Source organism: Colias eurytheme, chromosome 6 (genome assembly GCF_061535395.1).
Source record: "Colias eurytheme isolate Ceu_HAF_F1 chromosome 6, ilColEury1 Martin Lab GWU primary, whole genome shotgun sequence".
Classification (NCBI taxonomy): domain Eukaryota; kingdom Metazoa; phylum Arthropoda; class Insecta; order Lepidoptera; family Pieridae; genus Colias; species Colias eurytheme.
Window position 1 is genome coordinate 12,175,109 of NC_142985.1, and position 22,654 is coordinate 12,197,762.

At 32.5% G+C, this 22,654-nt stretch overlaps 1 non-coding gene across 1 annotated transcript; it reads right to left on the reverse strand.

Annotated features, from left to right (window-relative positions):
* Positions 1-1,409: 1,409 nt before the first annotated feature.
* TRNAL-UAG (transfer RNA leucine (anticodon UAG)) lies at positions 1,410-1,489 on the reverse strand. The gene has a single exon. It is a non-coding gene; the product is annotated as a tRNA-Leu (tRNA).
* Between the last annotated feature and the right edge of the window lie 21,165 nt (positions 1,490-22,654).

The following is a 22,654-nucleotide window of genomic DNA, read 5'->3' on the forward strand; positions in this document are numbered from 1 at the left end:
CGTACATTAAATCATTACATAAAGAGCTTTAACAAAAATAATAAAATACTATACTATAACTTTAACTGTATTTTATTCATATCACGTATGAATTTATTGGTTAAAATGTGTAAGGGCTGCTACCCTTAGTAATTACTTGAGTCATTAAGGGCTTTTTTGTTTGAAAATTATAAAAGTAGGCAAGTAGCACAACATACCATAGCTAGTACTTTTATAACTCGAGAAGACCCTTTAGTAATTAAACAAATCTTGTCCTTATCAAAAATATGTACCCCTACATGCCCCTACTCAAGAATATACAACTTTCTGAAAACATTTTCGGTATAATCATTTCTTCGTTAACAAAATCCTCTGTCGCTCCGCTATAAAGGACGATATTTCTAATTAATTATTAAATTCCACATGTATGAATAAACATTAAACATACAAGAAATGCATTTAAATAGACCGAAATGACGACAGTATATTAGAGACTTAGTTAGAGATATCAAAGTACGAAGCGTAATGTTGACTCTAGTTTAACAAAACATTAATTTTGTGTATAATTTGGACACAAAAAGAAATGTTTATCAGCGGTCATCCTGAAATTACGAGCACACTCGGCGATGAGCACATGTGGTCGGACAAAGACAGAACAATAAATTGTTTATTTCATATATTTTCACGCTTGAGACGGGTTTTTGTGAAGTTTTTCTATATTTTAAAGTAATGGTGCGTTATTTTTATCTGCCGGGTCTTTTTAATTATATTATATTTGTCGACGACTGCTGAAAATGATATAGTAATATAGTTATGTTATTTTTTATGTAAATAGTACCTAAGTAATTGAGTAGTGAGTACCTAATAATAGTGGAGTCTTTACTATAGTTAATATTTTCTATGTTCTCATAATGATTTTACAAGCGCTGGATTGTGCAGGCCTCTTGATAACCCGTTCGTAGCTTATTTATTTAACAAAATATTATGTAAAAATGTAAAACATCGTTTTGTTAATTGACAGTTTCAGATGATGTTTAAAATGAAATAATTATGTTTGAATGGTTTATTGTAAACATATTTTGCTAAAGTTTTTCTGTGTAAAATCATGTAAAATCATATTATGCCAATTAGGTAGCTTGTTAAATTTTAATTGCACTCTATTAAAATGCTGTTTGTTCTTTAACTGTTCAATCAATGATAACTTAAACTGGATTGTAAACATTGTTTTTATATTGTTATTTTGTTTATTTGGTTTATTGTGTTATGTTAGGTTTATTATTCTTAGAAACTAACACTAACCTGAAATTTTAAAAGCCAAGCTCTTATTCGAGGATTATAATAAGAGTTCATACGTTCTACGCATACGTATGCAATGTTATTTTCATGAATATTGTTAAAAATTAAAAAAAATGCCAAATTAAAAAAGGTTTTGACAGCGGTGGGATTCGAACCCACGCCCTTTCGGACTGGTGCCTAAAACCAGCGCCTTAGACCGCTCGGCCACGCTGCCTCATGCCAGCTTTGCATATTTTAACGACTGCATTACAATAAAATTTGGAAAATCCAAAAGTGCACGCCTCATAATTTTTTTTTAATAAATATTTATTAATTATTATTTTTGTTTATTTAATAACAATTACTTAAACCACATCGAATCAGACCCTGAAAAATGAAAGGGTTCTATTCCTGAGCATACTCAAGCGTAAGAGAAAAAAAAAGACTCGATTAGTAAAGTATTTCGGTCGCTATCGTGTTAACAAGAAAAAGGATCCGCACATACAGACACACGGACTTCCAAGACAGAACTTTTTTAAACTGTTTTTTAACTAGTTTAAATAACAAAAATGACATCAAAAATATCATGAACGTTAAAAATAGTGTTTTTTCTTAATATGTGTGTGTATGTATTATCTTACAAGTGCAATGTATGATACATACAGACATTTTAAGTTTGAAAAATCAGATGTTTTGCGCGAAGTGACAGTAGTACCCACCTCAACGCTTCGCTTATGAGGCGTGCAAAATTATCAGCCGATTAGTTTTAATATACCTTACTGATGTATGAAGTTAATTTCAAGGATTTTATATTGGGTATCAAAAACAATAATAAAACAGCGCTATGTATATTATATTCGTTGTTCTTTTTCTTCTGTTTGAGATTTGAATATCCTTATAAATCGTGACTAATTTAAATTATTTCTCTAAAATATATACTGAAGAGAAAATATTATCTAAAACAATTAAAAACTTAGAATTTCTACAAGGCGTAGTTTAACCCAACACGCACTTGTCCATTAAATATTTTACTTATGATGTGAGAGGACATCGCCTAATAGATTAGTTTGTGATGATATGAGTGTATGTTACTCCTTTGTAATCAAAACTCAAATGTAATGTTAAAAAAACAATAATCACTAACATACAATCTTTTGTCTGTCATCTCACTTCCCAAAATGTTTCATACATTTACAGATAGCAATAACGTAACCAAGGAAGTAGGTACTCTATCCAAAGGTAAAGGTATGTAACCGACACTCTGGTGTGAACGACGAGCCAGGAAGCGGGTCGAGTGCGAACATTCCAGAAAGATATGTAGTCCTTTTTGTAAATAACAGTGGCTTGACGTTTAAAATACAGGATTCTTGAAATTTGAAATAGCGATAAGAATTGTTATGGGAATACGTTAGTTTTTTGCGTTGTGAAGTCATAAAGCCATTGATTGATCCTGGGTCTTCTTTTATTTTTCTACGTTCAAATGTCATCTTGATTGTAATAAACGTACACACGAGCTTACAATTTAATATTAATATGAATTCTTGAGTTATTATAGATTTATTCCATCGGGCTATGAGAACTCCTCACAAGACTCCGTCAAGATTGGCCACTATAACTGAAATTCAGACAATGCTCCTCTTTACTGTTTTTGCATTAAAATACTTATACATCTAATGATTATCCCAAAAAAGATAATGCATATAGGTACAGGTTTTACTTTTCATAGTCACTGTTAAATAAACAGAATTATCAAACGTGTTTATCAGGAGCAACATTTTATCGACGGATGAAGTCGTGTGAAGATCAGTGACGCGAGGAAGATAAACATCCCTATGGATGTATGTATAAATATACATATATTGTACTATATCAGTAAGTTAGTACACCAAAGCGTATTGAATGTTAGTATGACGCATTTGGTATGGTAGAGGAACAAAGATAAATGTAAAAGTGGTTATGGTGTCAAATGCGGTAAACACTCGTGGACTCCAGTTTGAGCACAATATATTCTTGTTTATGCTCTTTAGTTAATCAAGGTTTTATTGCGAGGATAGGATTTTGTATGTAATTAGGTATCTTCCTTTCTTTTGATGATCTGATCTCGAGACAAAAAAGTACCTACAATATGATCTTATCTTTATATCGTATTACCTTATTTTCAGCTAAAGGTATTTTCAAACATAAAACAAGTTAAAATGAAGAAATTTGAAGAAATTTGTAAAAAGTCTAGAGTATAAATTGTACTTCCAAATTATATTTTCAATACTGCCCGGCTGGCAACACACTCACAATGTCCTCCGGCGTTGTGGGTGCTTATGGGTGACGCTGACCTCTTACCATCAGGCGTCGCGTCTGCTTTGTTGCCTCCTCTCAAATAAAAAAAAAACCGCCACTATCCATATTTATTTGGGATAAGTTACAGTCACTGTAACAGTTTATCATAAGGTCTTTCATTTATTGCCAAATATTAAAAAAACGAAAAAAGGACTAAAATAACAAGCAAACAAAAAATGTTTATGGGTCATCAAATAAACAAAATTTTATGAAAAATATTCCACAGCGGCAACCATAAACAAAACTATCCGAAAATAATAAATGATCGGCGACATGGCAACACTGAATAACGCTATCACGGTTTGAGGTCCCTTGGTATTGCCATATCTGAGAAACTTTTGATATAAAATAGTGAGCCACGTTTGTAATACGAAGATTGAATCCAGTTTATATCGATAATTTAATTTGAGGTTGTTTTAATTTTTGTTATTTACTACAAGACCTACCGATTGCCAAAATTATAATGCTGATGAGTTTGTTTGTTTGAACGCGCTAATCTCAGGAATTATCAAACGTGTTTATCAGGAATTATCAAGCGTGGTCCGATTTGAAAAATTCTTTCGTTGTTAGATAGCCCATTCATCTAGGAAGGAAGAGGAAGTCTTAGCATAATGATATATTATGCTAGGCTATAATATATTATGCTAGGACCAACAGGAGCGGACCCACGCGGGTGAAACTGCGGAGCGCAGCTAGTATAAGATTAAAACTAACGTATATAATACGTAACACGTAATACGTAATACGTAATACGTAACGTAATACGTTTGAATAAAATTAGAATATGGCCCATATTAATCACAGATATACTATCTTTATTTTTAACATTCATATTTTGGGATAAATCAAATAATCTTTTTATAAATTATTTATGTCAAAAGTAAAATTGCTTTAATTTATTTTCTGTGTAAAAGGGGATGGAAAGCTAATATGATAAGCTAAGATGCGTTAAAATACAAATTACAACACAGATAACGACGTAAAGCAGTGGTAAAGCTACATATTATGTAGAGTTACCATAATTAACTATGTATAAAAGAAAAACTCCAACACTTTCTTACAATGGCACACAATTAACCAACAATAAAATTGCGCCTTGCAGTTAACTATTAACCGTACACTTACGTACGTTATTCAATTACATTCAACAAAGCTTAACAATACGCATTCACAAAAGCCAGAACTCTAGAAATTAACCCCCAGTTAGCAGCAATGTTATTAATTATGGCTAAATAGAACCGCTTAACGTATTTAAATGTTTATGACCAAGATTGCGTCCAGACGTAGCGCCTGGTTCGTTTGCAGAAATAGGTCTATTAGGTTAATGGGCTTGTTGAAATGTAATGGCAGTGCATCTTTTAGTGAATTGGCTCTGTTGAGCAGAAATAATTTACGCCCTTTGCTTCGTTGTTTGCGCAGAAAAATGGTACAGGCAATACTTTTGTGGTTTGTATCATCATCATTCATGTGATCTGTTTGGGTGTTTATATCATGTCAAAAAAGGTACAAAGTACTTGACTTTTTTTTTCATTATCATTGTAACTATTTATTGTTCACTATGCTATCTTATGTTTTTCCTTTAATTATCCACCATGGGATAAAAGCCTGTCTTAGGCACGCCACTAAGCCTAGAAGTCGTCGTTTTTGCGTGAACCTAATTATTGTGGTTTAATACAAGAACCGTACAAGCTATTTATAGGAGGATTTAAAAAGAACCTACATTCGCACTACAATGTAAATTATGGATGTTTTTTCCGCGATTCAATTTTCACTTATTTTTTAAAGTTACTTTTTAAAATTTCTCAATTACCTTTTTTTTAAGTTCCTCCTTTATAATGAATATTGTAAATAAATGCTCAATAATAAAATATTCTCATTTAATCCATAATACCTCGTATTAAAACTGCACAGATTTAACATTCAACATGACACTGGTATCCCAGTGGGATGTTTGGTGCACGTGCCTTTCGAACGAATCCATTGTGACACAAATAACTATTATACAACTATATTTATTCAATTCGGATCATTTATTTTGCAAAACGTGGTTGAAATGTGAATTTTACAAGCATATGACATAAAATAAATTGATATTGAGTTGTTTTCATACCATCAACATTATATGTATAGAGGTAGTTAAATATAGTAATATGTTATCAAGAGGCTGTGGTGATTAGGTCTTAAAAGTCTGAAGTTTACGACAGCACAAGTGGCGAGGAGTATGAGTTCTTTTTCTTTTTTTATAATATAATAGTACCTACTTACTGGCACCAAAATTGTTATCCACATTTTTTTTAAACATGGCTTTACTCTGGATGTGATCCATTTTTTTTGGATTTTTGCTTTTTCAGATAAAAAGCAATATAATATGCAATGACATGATCTCCTATTTTTGAAGCCAGATCAAAACACGCATGTCAGATAGCGCGATCATAAAACTGTTAAACCGTAACCGTATCAAGTATCCTTTAACTTTTTTATCACTCCATAAATTCGTATACAATTTACAATCAATAACGCCATTAAACACGACACTGTATAAATAAAGCTGACAGGTAACTTCAAAAGAGAAAAATGCTCGTTGGAGCGTTGACAAGCCACCAAAATACTAACGAGCGACCAAATTACTTGAACCACGGTGGTCCGGGAAAACAGCCCTTATTGCGTCGCATTAGAGTTGTAGTTTGGAGATAATTTAATATGTTCGTGTATGCATGTCAGTGGCTCATGAATAGAAATTGCAGCCAAACCGCGGGAAATTGGAGTTTGATATGAATTATTGTTTTATACTCTATTCGCCTGTCGCGACGACGCCGCTCACTATGATTTACTTGCGACCCGAATGCATAGCGAAAAAGTGAGATGGGTCCGTGGAACTATTAAATAGATGAACGCCTACGAAAAATTTAATGTTTAGATGGAGCACTGGAAAGTACCTATAAACTTTAATACTGAAAGTTTTCAGTACCGACAACAAATTTAATAAGTTGTAATGTGATTGTAATTTAATTTATTTGTAACTGTCAACGGCTACTCATTTTTAAGGTAGGTAATACAATGGAGCAGAATCAAATCAAAATAAACCCATTTTATTCCTTACTCTTTATGATGTATGTACCAATTGTACCATATTAATTTAAACAAAAGTATAAAGAAAATATTGAAAAACATATCGTTATATTGTGACATGGTCAACTTCACTGAGCCACACATAGGTTTACAAAATATGTTAATTTCATATTAACACTTATAATGTTTATTACATCAATTATAATGTTTTCTGTAATAAATATACAATATGTACAAAAGGATATACGCCTTATCTATATTCACAATCACAATTGACCCACATAAAACGGAATGAAGAAATTAAAAGGCTATATAGGTGACGGCGTAAATAATTCGAGGCAGTGCCTCATCAGACCCGATGAATTAACGATGTGCCAACGCAAGCGCTTGTTTAAATCCTAACGAGAGTTATGCTGTAGTGGAACAACGCTTCGGTTTTATTTATTAGCTACCCGTAACTTTCAGGATAGAGCCCTAGTTTATAATACTCCTTATGCACAAAACAGATTTTAATACATGAGTTACGTACAATAAACACGTTTAGTAATAGATTGCATGTATTGCTTGGCCCACTTCATCAAGTTTTTATGAAATATTTTTTTAAGCTATTGCATAGCTTCTATCGCGGGCGTTGAGCGCGGGGACCGAATCCAGAAATTTAGTAACGAAAAACCTCACGCTCCCCACTCCGACGGGCGCGGAGGTGTGGCTTGAAGGCATAGCATGTAATAGCTTTACCGCGGCAGTCCCCGAGTGCCACACGTCTTTTGCACGCCTCATAAGCGAAGCGTTGAGGTGGGTACTACTGTCACTTCGCGCAAAACATCTGATTTTTCAAACTTAAAATGTCTTTATGTATCATACATTGCACTTGTAAGATAATACATACACACACATATTAAGAAAAAACACTATTTTTAACGTTCATGATATTTTTGATGTCATTTTTGTTATTTAAACTAGTTAAAAAACAGTTTAAAAAAGTTCTGTCTTGGACGTCCGTGTGTCTGTATGTGCGGATCCTTTTTCTTGTTAACACGATAGCGACCGAAATACTTTACTAATCGAGTCTTTTTTTTTCTCTTACGCTTGAGTATGCTCAGGAATAGAACCCTTTCATTTTTCAGGGTCTGATTCGATGTGGTTTAATTGTTATTAAATAAACAAAAATAATAATTAATAAATATTTATTAAAAAAAATTATGAGGATTTATTTTTTACACTTTTGGATTTTCCAAATTATTTTTATTTATAAAATAGAATCAAAATGGACTAAAAAATAAAATTTTCAATTCCTCTCCATTTATTACCCTTCAAAACAAAAAGTTTATAACAAATTGACAATTATGTAAACAACAAGTCAATAACTGCGTTAAAAACAACCGACTTCAAACTTGCACTTGCAACATTTACAAATACAGACAAAAATGCTCATAAAATAAAAACTACTGGGCCTATCCGAATAAAATTTTTATGGGACCAATTCGACACCATCTCGCATCGAACAAAAAAAGAATCACGTAAATCGGTTTAGAAACCACGGAGTAATCGGTGTACATACATAAAAAAAAAAAAATAAAAAAAACATACCGGCCGAATTGATAACCTCCTCCTTTTTTTTGAAGTCGGTTAAAAAGATCATAGAACCTAAGTATCATATTATATTTTCTGTGCTAAGTATTATGCGTACTAGTAAGGAGTGGAATAATCTTCCGTTTTAAGGGTAAAGAGTTCCGTTTTTCCCAGAAACTACAATCTGGATTTATTCAAAAGAAATGTGAATAGACACTTATTAAGCAAACATGCTCCATCCTAGACCACGCTTGTCGATTTCCATCAGGCGAAGCGATGGTCAAATCCTAACTTAAAAAAAAATCACAGGAAAATTCATCTATTTAGAAGTTCCATTAATAAGTGTACACTCCCTTCACTTTAAAAATGATATCCATTCTAAATATCTTGATGAAAATATGAATATAATTTAAACAATTGCTTTCAGCGCTTCTGAAGGAATATTGTAGCTGAATGATTTATAAGTGTTTGTGTTACTGTCACATTATTATCGAACACCGTCCAATCCCTCAACTCAACATCCGAGTGTATAAGATGCCCCATCTTCACCGTAATACGGGAAAATCTACATAATCCCTGTGAAACTAACGGCCATGCTTGCTTTATAAATTTATAAGCACGTGTTTAAGAAATTTCGTAGTTTGTAGTAACCCTGGATTAGCATCTCATCTTTGAGAGTTTTAATTGAAATAATAATATAGAAAGGAAATTGGATATTTTTAATTTTTATATAAATATATCAGCGGTAGTTACCTACCACGGCTTCCTGATTAAAAATAATAAATGAAAAAGGTGTATGAAGCGGTATACGTATTGTGTAAAATTAAAGCTAAATTGAAGCAAAACTTATCGAGTTCTAATATATAACAATTAGAATATTGAAATGAAAATTGAATTCTAATCCGAATGCGCCAAATATCCAAGAATAGCCTTCTGTCGTGTTTGATAACGCTATTCAAAGCTAGAGAAAGCGGCTGTCACTGCGAGATACAACCCCTAGAGATAGCGGTCAATTCTATTGGGTACTAATATTATAAATGCGAAAATAACTCTGTCTGTCTGTCTGTTACTCAATTACGCCTAAGCTACTGAACCAATTTGCATGAAATTTGGTATGGAGATATTTTGATACCCGAGAAAGGACATAGGCTACCTTTTATTGCGAAATATGTACCACGGGCGAAGCCGGGGCGGACCTCTAGTTGGGTATAAATTTGTATACTTGTGTATAAAAATGGGTGATTATACTATTAATAATTGTGCCTTGAGGACAGTGGTGAAATCTTGCTTAGGGAATGCGAGGTTCTGGGTTCGAAGCGGTAATTTTTGAAGAAAAGGGTCATGGAAAAAGTATTATAAATGTTGAATTGTTATTTTATACTACTTAGATATTATTATACATGTCGTTGTTAATAATAAAAGGTGACAGAATACAAGATGAAAGAAACGATTATAGTTTAAGATATAAAAATAAAATCTCTATTGGCATGAATGTCGTTTAAAGCTTTTAACGGCGAATGCACAATGAAATATCAATCTCATAAACATAATATTATATTATATCGAGATAAATTATTATTCATCTTTTTACTAAATCAAACTCTTCCTACGACTCACGTTTAATATTTAAATACAACAGGTATTACACCTGAAATAATTTCAGCAGTCTCAAGGAAATAAACATGCTCGCTTCGGCTCAACATCGTATCTTCATTTGCATTATATTTCAGTACATTATGCGTTTAGTACCTCCGACAGTGTCAAGGCGAATGGCTTGAAAATATAGTGGGGGTTTGTTATTGTTTGTAAGTTTACGCACTATTTCAGACGTCCGTTTTGTTATTATAAACTGTACGTCTGTTATTATAGAGTACATAATTTATTATGATAACCTTTTTTGGCTTTGTGAATCTCTCTGTAAAAATCCAGTTTAGAGAACATTGTATATTTCGGAAAATAGGCTGTGGTAAATAAAATAATACAGAATATTATTATGATGTTACCAGAAGATTTTCATTGTAATAAATATTGTGCAAGGATCGTAAATTTTGTATACTTTTGTTTTTTTTATTTGCTACATGTCATTTAAAACATTTCAAACCTTAAGTAACTACCTATTTGTATTTACATAACGTCATCCATTCCGATACATTCAATTTTCATCGATTTATTTTCTCTAACCTCTAAATAAACATGATTCATTTTTCTCTCTGTCTAACCGTGGCACATCAACACACCAATACGAAGTTTTCAATACGTTTACACCCGATTTTTTACCGCATATAACAAAGAACGCAATATAGACGTAACAGTAAATTACCGTGTGTCGACATTTACGCCGACATACCTCCGGGTGGGACATTACCCCGTCAACCGATAGACACCATATTTTGTTAAAACAAAGATGCTTCGTGTTTTGAGAAAAATGTTCCCCGTTATTTGAAATCGGGGGTGATATGTTAACCTCGGCTCTAGAATGTACATGGCTGAGGATAGTGGGAAAGAAATAATTCGAAAGATTTTGAAGTCGTATAGGTAATAAGTTATATATTGTACATGAACTGAACATTAGCAATTATAGCTAAACATTTCCCAGCTTTTGCTGTATAATCTTTTGAAAGGGATCTATTATCTAGTTGTTTTCTTTCACGAGGAAAATCATTAATAACAAAATATTATTTCGCCCACGGCATCTTTTCAAAGGTACAGAGGTTTAAAAGCTAATATTAAGTAATCCGGCCCACGATACATCTTGAATTGACGCTCAATCCCCAAAAATCCCAAAACATGAAGCAGAGCTTTCAATTTCCGTATACTGACATGTTTTGAATGATATTTCTGGATAATGTGTAATCCCGGTGTAAGAACGTAAATCAGCTCAAAAACGAAGTCATTTACTTACATAATATTGAGTAGGTAAAGAGATTTTATATATTTGACTATCAATTGGTAAACTATAAATATATTGTTCGAAATTTGTTTTAAAAGGGAAATTTCATATCAAAATATTTCTTCTATTAGGTCTTTTGGCTCTTCGTAATATAGTATACAGTAAAAGTGTATCTAGGAATATTATTAAACTACAAACTAAATGAAGCGTTATGAATGATTATTTAAAAACACATTCCTCGTTCCTCATCCTCGCACATTATTAGTGGAAAAACACCCTAAATGGGCATTATAAAAATGGACATCTTGTGATCTATTCAATAATAATTAATTATTTCTTGGGAAAATTTTTAAAAAGCTTTCTCTCAAAGAAAATTTACGTTTCATTTGCTTTTCATAAGTCAATTAATGTAATTTTAATGAAATTATAATAACTGAAATTTTGTTGAATGTAAATGAGATTTCAATTGGCTTCTGTGTGAGAAGTGAGTCTCTGAAGCAAAATTTAAATATTTTAACTATCCCAGATATCTGTTTTAATTGTCTCTTAGCCAAATTTTATATTATGACAGCCATCTTGAAGAAAATTGCGGCGATCTTAATTTGCTTATGTATGCATTCCACCAATCTTAATAGATTTTCATCAGATGGTACGGTAGTTTAAAATCAAAAAGAGTATTTTTGGTCTAGGAAATCTACTATTACAATTATAAATGCTTTTTAATTTGATATACATATATCAAAAATTCTTTGGAACTCTACAGAGCTGCGAATCCCTTCTGCTTTCACAAACCGGCAAGTAACAAAACATCAGAACAAATCGATAAGCCACAGTATATCAAACGCGGCGAAATGTAATTCATTCCTAGAGCAAAAGTTATAACAAAAATATTGCCGAAACAATATTCATACGTAACGCAACTTCGGAAGTTTTAATAGCAGTCGAAATACGCGATTGTCGCGAACGGTAAGGCCGCATCTACATTTGCGTCTATACGCGATAAATTATACGTTATTTTAGGTTTATCATGTTTTATATAGGAATATGTTGTTATGTTTAATATTAGAGTAACTATTATGAAAGAAACAAACAATGTTTGCAAGTTTGGTAGTAGAAGATAATTGTATAATACTTGATAAACTATTAGATGCAGCTTTCAAAATCATTGTTTCGTATTTAGCATTGTTCTTTTAAGCATGTGTTTTACTTTTGTCAACCCTGTAGCAGCTCCTGACAGTCTAGAAGTACAATGATGGTTTAAATGGCAGCCAAAAAACCCGTTATTTATAGGTGCTCTACTCAATTCCAACAACTTTATTACATTTAAAGTGTCGCGCGACAAACCGCTGCGACAATCAACCGCCAATATCAACACAGCATAAAGTGAGTCGACTCGGTGGGAATTATTTTTAAACATCCAGGCAACTTCGCAAAGAGACATAAATTCAAGTGTTTACGTTTCACAAATGTGCCTCGCGATTGTAGAAAGTTGCCAAGTCGTTCGAGCTCTAAAATTATTGTGGTCCTCTGAGTGTTCGAGCAATATCTAAGAGATTTTAAACGGAAACTTTCTTACGCACTTCTTTTAAATGTTTAGATACAGATAACAAATCGTCAGCACACGGTAAACATACGGAGAACGACCAGTTACTGATATTGTGAATTCTATATCACTAGTGGCATCGACGTCATTGCTAGTGGGTACGTTTTTCAGCTACTTTCGGAACCCGTGGACCGTGGTAAATTATTCTTTATGTATTTTTTTACTGTAAAGCGCTTTTAAACGAAGTCTTGTTGAATTAAGAACTGTTTGAGATTATTGTTATCTACAAGTTGTAAAAGAAAATAGATTCCCATGTATGTAAGTTTGTTATTGGTTGACTCTACTACTTTAAATACAGGAAAATTCACGTTCATAAAATACTATGACTCTTATTTGAAATTATTACATCGCTCACAAATACCTGTAGCCGACAAAAAACAAAATGGATTCTTTTATCGCGATATATTATCTGCATTGTTTGTATACCTCGCAAAATTCAATCGGTTGGGCTCACTCAAGCGTTAACCCGCGTATTCCAACCCGCATTTGCCACTATATTGACTTTTTTACCGGCTTCGACAAAGAAGGTTCTCAATCCAGTTTTTTCTATGTTTTTGTTATGTACTTTAGCTACTTGGACTTTTGCGCTCTGCGCGTTATTCAACATTTTTAAGAAACTACACACTTTATTTTTAAGAATAAGGAAGCCTATGTTATTTGAAACGTCTTAGGTACGTGTCTTTCTAAGGACGCATTTTACTAATTAAGCTCAGGTTACCCGGAACATAAAAATTATCAAAGTATGTAACCAATGTATTTAACCAAGATTTCTCTTTATAAAAAGTAACTAACTAGTACATCTTGCTTTCTAACAAATACAATAAAACAAACAAACACACTTTATATCTACAGATCCTAAAATTTCAGTCGACTTATTCCAAATTCAGCTAAACTCTAGGCACATAACAAATGTTCTATATTAAATCCGAACAAAGCAACACGAAAAACACATTAACATAAAATATTATTGCGATATAACTAAATTAATGCTAATATGTTTTAATTAATCTCAGCTTTAAGCATTAATTGTTTAATGGAATATTAATGTAACCTGTATTTTGTACTGCGTAATACACACCTGAGTTTCACGAATACATTTCTACATATTGACTGTGTTTTGAAATTATAGCTTATGTAATATGTACCTACTTACTTACCTCCTGTGACTTGGTGTGTAGACTAAATAGTATGGGGCAAGGAATTCATGATACATATAAATTAAATACAGTTCCATATTTTAAGAGGGTTAGTTTTTTAAATTATAGGTCTTATTGACTTCACATTCTATGCTGTTTAGATTTGTAGCCACCCTAAAACAGAAAGCAATTATGGCATTAGTATAAACAATACATAAAAGTGCTCTATTTCAATGTTTCATCTAAGTTCGTTACAATAGACTCGGAAAGTATTTTCTTTAGAAAAAATATTTAGTTCGCACTTATTTTGCCTATGAAAGCAATCTTTTACAACTTCCAACCAAAGATATTTTGTAGGAGGTCTTTGTTATTCTTCCAACTACATTTTACAACAATACAAACTAACAGTAATATACTGTGAGTATTTTATAGTTATGATAGCTCCATGTTTATCCCTATTTAACTTACATTTCACATCCCTTCATCTACAATTTTGACCCAAAACGTCCAACCATTCTCTAGAAATAATCGCTTCTGTCCATATAACCAGTATGAAAAATATAACCTAACTAATTGCTTACGAATGCGTAGTTATCAATGTGATCCCCAATTTACGTGACAGAATACGGGAAATCAATTGAATAGCGCGTAATATATACGGTATAGTGAACATTGGATGTACGTGTTTCGCACATCCACGCGAGGTCTGTGGGCTTATGGGGCTCAAATGGATAAATGAAACTTTATTTACAGCTAAATGGCAGGATAATATAATTGTGTAAGACATTTTGTAGATAAGAGACTCTACAAACTTGTGTATCTCCTGATACCTATTGTTAAAATTACTTGTTATTTATTCATCATTTTTGTGATGCTGAAAATATAACAGCTCAATTCTCATTGAATAACAGGAACGTACACTTGTATTCTAATTGAATTATTTAAGTTATCCAACTGCTTTCAACCACTTTCAGCTCATGTGACACAGTGTAGTGCATGAACGCATTGTCATCGATCCTTAACAAGTGTACAAAGTTTGAATTAAATCTATCCGTTTAAAGTGGGTCAGAATCGAATCTAAAAGAGTCTGTTACATACAAAGATACAGGTGAAGCTACTTAAAGCGAGTTATAAAGGTTAAAATTTTCAAGCGCTCCTACGCATCTATCGTTACCTTTTATAGTTGTACGGGCCTATCCCGTACTTGTATATAATTAATTAATATAAAATAAAAGAATTATTGAAATATAAAAAACTTGTAATTAACTTAATATATCTAATAACTATATTATAATGGATGAGTCACGCGAGGTACTCTTAATGACCGTCGACGATGAACTGATTTGAATATGATATAAAGTTTAAAATATTGGAAACAATTTGAGTTACGCAATATGCAAGCAAAGCGCCTTATTGCACTTTGGACGTGCTTGCTCGTACATACAATAGTATGGCCAAAGATGCAACTTACAATTCCACATATTCCACCGCTTAAACCGATGGTAATCGAAACCATGTCCAATTGACACATAGCAATTGCAAGCCATAAACCGCCAGTAACAGTCTGTCGGCCAATAACCGTGACTTGGCAAGGCGTACGACTCCGCAGGTTTACGAGCCATAAAAGATGCTCTTACCACTTTACAGCACTAGAAATACGATTATTTAGCGATAACATCTACGTTCAAAGTAGTAGGAACTATGGTTTGATATTTTGTATGGTTTGAAGTTACTGGAGATGGCGGGGTGTGATTCATACTCAAACATTTATTTATTCAATTAGAATTTGATTTGGAATGACTACGGGACAACTGCGCGCGTTACTAAAAATAAGAAACAAATAATAGTTAATTTTCATCCTCTCAAATTTTATTCACAACTATTTTGTTTCACATAAACAATCAAAAAATTAAAAAAAAAATAACTTTCAATGTTTTAAATTTTAATTAACAGATTGTTGTAACACTGTTTTAACAATGCTGTAATAATTTATTTTAAGCTATTGCATAGCTTCTATCGCGGGCCTTGAGCGTGGGGACCGAATCGAGAAATTCCGTAACGAAAAAACCTCACGCTCCCCACTCCGACGGGTTCGGAGGTGTGGCTTGAAGGCATAGCATGCAATAGCTTTACCGCGGCAGTCCCCGAGTGCCACACGTCTTTTTTTATATTGTTCATTTGGAGGAGACACCATGAACAAAATCTGTGCGCCATTTTTTTGCTCTAACTAAGTTTTAAAAATTATTATCTAGTTAGGTACTTACCGATGAAAGTTATTCCTTTGCACTTTTCCGTATTATTTGTGCAATATCGCAACACACACCAAGACATATTTGATGCGTTTCACTTTAAAGAAATAAAAAATGAGCGTGCAGTTACGCCATATGGCGTATGTTGAGCGGAACATAAGTGATGTAGGCGGTGTCTCGATATGTATATCTCAATGATATTGTTATTTTCCTGAAACAAAGAGGAAATCGCGGATAATATTAATAAATAATTTGGAAAATCCAAAAGTGCACGCCTCATAATTTTTTTTTTATAAATATTTATTAATTATTATTTTTGTTTCTTTAATAACAATTAAACCACATCGAATCAGACCCTGAAAAATGAAAGGGTTCTATTCCTGAGCATACTCAAGCGTAAGAGAAAAAAAAAGACTCGATTAGTAAAGTATTTCGGTCGCTATCGTGTTAACAAGAAAAAGGATCCGCACATACAGACACACGGACGTCCAAGACAGAACTTTTTTAAACTGTTTTTTAACTAGTTTAAATAACAAAAATGACATCAAAAATATCATGAACGTTAAAAATAGTGTTTTTTCTTAATATGTGTGTGTATGTATTATCTTACAAGTGCAATGTATGATACATAAAGACATTTTAAGTTTGAAAAATCAGATGTTTTGCGCGAAGTGACAGTAGTACCCACCTCAACGCTTCGCTTATGAGGCGTGCAAAAATTGAAGCACTTAATTCTTTATTAGGTCAACTCTTTTATTGTGTTGTAAAATAAAAACAACAATATTCACTAGATCCAATTATTTTTACGAATAAGTACTTGATTATGATATTTTTATTTCAACCACTTCATAACAATTTATAACGAAATGTTTTGAATGTTGAATAAGTACATCAACGAAACTATTACTTAAATGAACATTATTTTTACAATTTCTACGTTGTTCATAATCAATATTATTTTCTCTCTTTTGTTATCTCTATGATTAGAGTTAGAACTTACCTTAATAATTACCTACTATTGTGATTTACACTGAGGAATATTGTATCAAAATATATCTTCACGTTTCAAAATGAATACTATTCCATATTATTTAATTTTCACTTAGAATAATTTGGCTGATATTTAAATACGCTCTACAAATTTGAATTCTTATAAAATAATAACATTTCGTAAATACGAAAATCCCGCCAAAATATAAACTCCCTCAGGCACAGAATACAAATAACTTTTTTACAACCACAGATTATCAAGGCTCTTTTACGCCCGCGAAATTATATGCTCATAAAAAGTTAACGTTCCTAATTCAAATTTGCCTATTTCTTAATCAAATTAGCAGTGAATGTAGCTTATTTTGTTTTCTTTTTTTTTAACCTACTGTTTTTGTTTAACATAACAGTTTTTTGTCTATGCTTTATTGAGTTTGAGTTTGAGTTTGAGTTTGAGTTTATTGTTAGGTACCGTTCAATGTGTATTAATAATGTCTAAAGTTCAAACAGATTTATATTAAACTAGCTGCGCTCCGCGGTTTCACCCGCGTGGCTCCGCTCCTGTTGGTCTTATCGTGATGATATATAGCCTATAGCCTTTCTCGATGAATGGGCTATCTAACACCGAAATAATTGCACGCCTGATAAGCGAAGCGTTGAGGTGGGTACTACTGTCACTTCGCGCAAAACATCTGATTTTTCAAACTTAAAATGTCTTTATGTATCATACATTGCACTTGTAAGATAATACATACACACACATATTAAGAAAAAACACTATTTTTAACGTTCATGATATTTTTGATGTCATTTTTAGGGTTCCGTAGCCAAAATGGCAAAAACGGAACCCTTATAGTTTCGTCATGTCCGTCTGTCCGTCTGTCCGTCTGTCCGTCTGTCACAGCCGATTTACTCGGAAACTATAAGTACTACAGTGATGAAATTTGATGGGAATATGTGTTGTATGAACCGCTACAAAAATATGACACTAAATAGTAAAAAAAAGAATTGGGGGTGGGGCCCCCCATACATGTAACTGAGGGATGAAATTTTTTTTTTCGATGTACATACCCGTGTGGGGTATCAATGGAAAGGTCTTTTAAAATGATATAAAGTTTTCTAAAAAACATTTTTCTTAAAGTGAACGGTTTTTGAGATATCAGCTCTCAAAGTCGTAAAAAGTATGTCCCCCCCCCTCTATTTTTATAACTACGGGGTATAAAATTCTAAAAAAAATAGAGGTGATGCATGCTAATTAACTCTTTCAACGATTTTTGGTTTGATCAAAGTATCTCTTATAGTTTTTGAGATAGGTTGATTTAACTGTAATTTATTATATTTGCTGCTACGGAACCCTTTGTGCGCGAGCCCGACTCGCACTTGGCCGGTTTTATTTTTATTTAAACTAGTTAAAAAACAGTTTAAAAAAGTTCTGTCTTGGACGTCCGTGTGTCTGTATGTGCGGATCCTTTTTCTTGTTAACACGATAGCGACCGAAATACTTTACTAATCGAGTCTTTTTTTTTCTCTTACGCTTGAGTATGCTCAGGAATAGAACCCTTTCATTTTTCAGGGTCTGATTCGATGTGGTTTAATTGTTATTAAATAAACAAAAATAATAATTAATAAATATTTATTAAAAAAAAATTATGAGGCGTGCACTTTTGGATTTTCCAAATTATTTTTCAAATCGGACCAGTAGTTCCTGAGATTAGCGCGCTTAAACAAACAAACAAACAAACTCTTCAGCTTTATAATATTAGTATAGATTTATAGTTATAAATATCTTAGTAAGCTGAATAAAGTACCTAGTTACTATAATTAATTTAAGCCGCTTGTATCCGCGATCTATACGATTGGTATATAAATTAAATGTTTATGTAAAATTGCATACATGCATAATAAAAATAAACATTTTGCATGAAGGGCCATTTATCGAACCGTAAAATAATATTCTGATTGCATATTGAGTGTTATTATTTTAGACATGACCAAAATTTGCAATTCCGATACTTACAGCAATATTTATATTAATAACAACGTTTTTAAACTCGCATTGAGCGTGGACGAAATATGTCTGTTTAAAAATGAGCGAAATGGTCTCGTTTTTAATATAAACTAATATTATAGAGCTGAAGAGTTTGTTTGTTTGTTTGAACGCGCTAATCTCAGGAACTACTGGTCCGTTTTGAAAAATTCTTTCTGTGTTAGATAGCCCATTTATCGAGGAAGGCTATAGGCCATAGGCCATATAATATATATATATATATATATATATATATATATATATATATCATCACGCTAAGATCAACAGGAGCGAAGCAATGCGGGTGAAACCACGTGGAACAGCTAGTATACAATATTACCAGGTATTACTAGCCAAAAATCATTTCTTACACCACTAAAAAAATCAAAAGCACAGTCATAAATATTAAAATTCTAAAATTATTAAAGATTTACTATTAATAATAAATTTCTTAAAGAAACGTTACACCCTGCGTGCGCTATAAAAGCTTTGTTCATAACAAAACTACTATTGAATTGAGAAATCCCACCAAACTTCATGAACAGTCCGTAAAAGAGAATTGCAAACATCACGTATCTATAACTTACTTTGTTTAATGCAAGAAAACTGCTGCTTCAGTATTGTTTAATGGAAAAACTTATAGTTTGTAATGCACACCAGAACTTGCGAGTTTGGTTCGAGACGTGCAAAATGATCTTTATTTTTATTTTCTGTTGGATTAGTGTCTTTATTGTCATAGATTAACGAGGGAATAGATGTGGTACTTTCAAATTCTGATAATAATTTATTTTTTAATATTATGTGACAGTGGCTAAAAGACATTGTTACGTTTTTGAATGAATTTCACAAGTGTTACGATCAATTTTTACGGGGAAATGGAAAAAACTGACCAAGCAATACTCCTGAAGTTTTTTTGGATCTATCAAATATGAAGCGGGCACGCTAAGCAATACGTATCGATTTTATATGCTATATAATAGCTTAATTCCAAGTTAAACGGGAACTGCATAAACACAACAGTTTAAAAAATTCCTCATTATAAACGAGAGATGAAGATGATTAAACATTTCCATTCAAAGTTCGTAACATTTTTCCAGATATAATTGCGCCATCACAGACGCTTTAAGAAGTTTTTAAAATCATTCAGCATCAATTTGATCAGCAAGCAAAATATACAAAGGCCTTTATCAGGGTTTCCTCCAACCGAAACGGTTTTTGTTCGTCTAATGCATTTTTCGCGTGATCCCTTGACAAAGAAACAGAATTGAAAAGAATTTCTTTTAAAATGTGTTTTAAAATTTATTGTTTGATAACCAGAAATATTTGTGTTAATTAGTTTTCGTACAGATATTTTGTTTATAATATTCTACATTACTTTAAACTTTTGCTCTCAATTCAGAGAATAGAAAATTTCTTTGGTTCGACGTTATGTACGTATTCGACGTTATGTTAAAACGCAATTTTATAACAAGGAGATATTCGACAATGTCAATCACCGTACATTTTGTATAACTCTTTAATTTCAATTATCAAAGAATGATATTGGCAAGCTCTTGAAATTTTCAGCTGTTTAAAATCAATTTCACAAAAAAAAGTATCTCATTCCGTACATTCAATAAAAGACAAATTAGCCCAAACGTAACAAAACAAATGTTTACAAATATACATAGGCCCTACATGCGGCACAACTCGCCCAAACCCGGATTGATACGCCTTGTCGCTATTTATTATTAAACAACAAAGAATTGTCAACTATTTACAATGTCCCTAAGCCACAAACCCAATAAAAATGAAAATTGTCCCTGCTTTGTTCCCTTTAAAATGTTATCTGTGGTAAAAACGCGGGCAACGAGCTTCGTAATTTATAACTTCACGTAACAACGTAAATATTACGTTTAATATTTGATCGTAAATCATAATTTATACAAATTATAATTTTCATATTTTAAGCGGGATTTCTCGTGCGGTTTTGGAAAACGTTCTCCTAAAACCTAGTGGGTATGTTATTTTTCTTACTTAGGATTTAGTAATATACTGTATTGTAACCATAATATATAATTGTGTAACTACTGGATACGATACATATTAATGTTATTCTTCAAAATAATACTTCTTCATTTCCGCTTGTATAAAGAGCTTTATGTAACACTAGTTTTCCGCCCGCGGCTTCGCCCACGTTTTCAAAGAAAAACCCGAATAGCTCCCGTTCCCGTGGGATTTCCGGGATAAAACCTATCCTATGTGTTAATCCAAGTTACCCTATATATGCGTGCTAAATTTCATTGTAATCGGTTCAGTAGTATTTGCGTGAAAGAGTTACAAACACACACACACGCACACACACATCCTCACAAACTTTCGCATTTATAATATTAGTAAGATAAGTATAAGTAATCAAATTGTTTATAGATATCAAAAACCTTCACTTACCATTCCATATTATTTACACTTTACCATTATATCATCTAAATTATTTAAGAACAAGAGTATAACCTAACCCATATGAAATATTTTAACCTCCATTAACGTCACCTAAACCGCAAAAGTCGAATGTATGTGTGAGACCCAATAATTAGCTGTGTAAAGGAAAATCACGTAGAGCTTGAAAGTTAAAAAGAAATTCAACCACAGAACTGCGTCCAGCAAAATTGTACAAGTGGACACGGTCGAGTCACGACTGAATTTAATAAATCGTGGAATAAAAATGTACTCTCTGTGACTTCTCTAGTCATATTATTACATATCATTACGACTAATAATAGTCAAAATCTCAATGTCTAATATAGTAACGTTATCACAATTATGTGATTGTGTTCAATGTTATATGTGTTAGTTATTTATACATATTTAAATCTATACTAATATTATAAAGCTGAAGAGTTTATTTGTTTGTTTGAACACGCTAATATCAAGAACTACTGGTCCGATTTGAAATATTCTTTCGGTGTTGGATAGCCCATTTATCGAAGAAGGCTATAATATAATACCATCGAACAAAAAATCGAACATTTCTCATTCTGCTACTTTTGATACTTAAACTTCGCCTTTCTATTAAAAATATTTATCAGAAGAGGACTTATAATATTTCGAAGATTATTGGCCTATTTAGGACTCTTACCATCAGCTGCCACGAGGAAGATCCTGTAACAAAATCCATAAAATAACCCAATAGTTTGCTACGAATCTGAAGAATTTATTTCAAAGATTTCCCGGAATGTCTGAGAACCTGCACTTTACGTGCTAGTGAATAATATAAAGGCCTTAGCAATTTCCAGCGCTCAGCTGTGAACATTCAGTATCACAAACTGGATGGAGCCAGTTTTAACCGGTTTGCCGACCGTGTTTGCTTTTCGAGGTGTCTTGACTTTTTGTTTGCTCACAAGTCTTGTATTTGCTTGGATTCCTCCAAAGGGAATATTTTATACCTACTAGCTTCTTCCTGTGTCGTTCTTGAAAGTTAATAAACACTTGAAACAACGTAAAGCTTAGGTAATTTTTTTATAACCTTTTAAGTAAATTAAATTCAGGTAACAT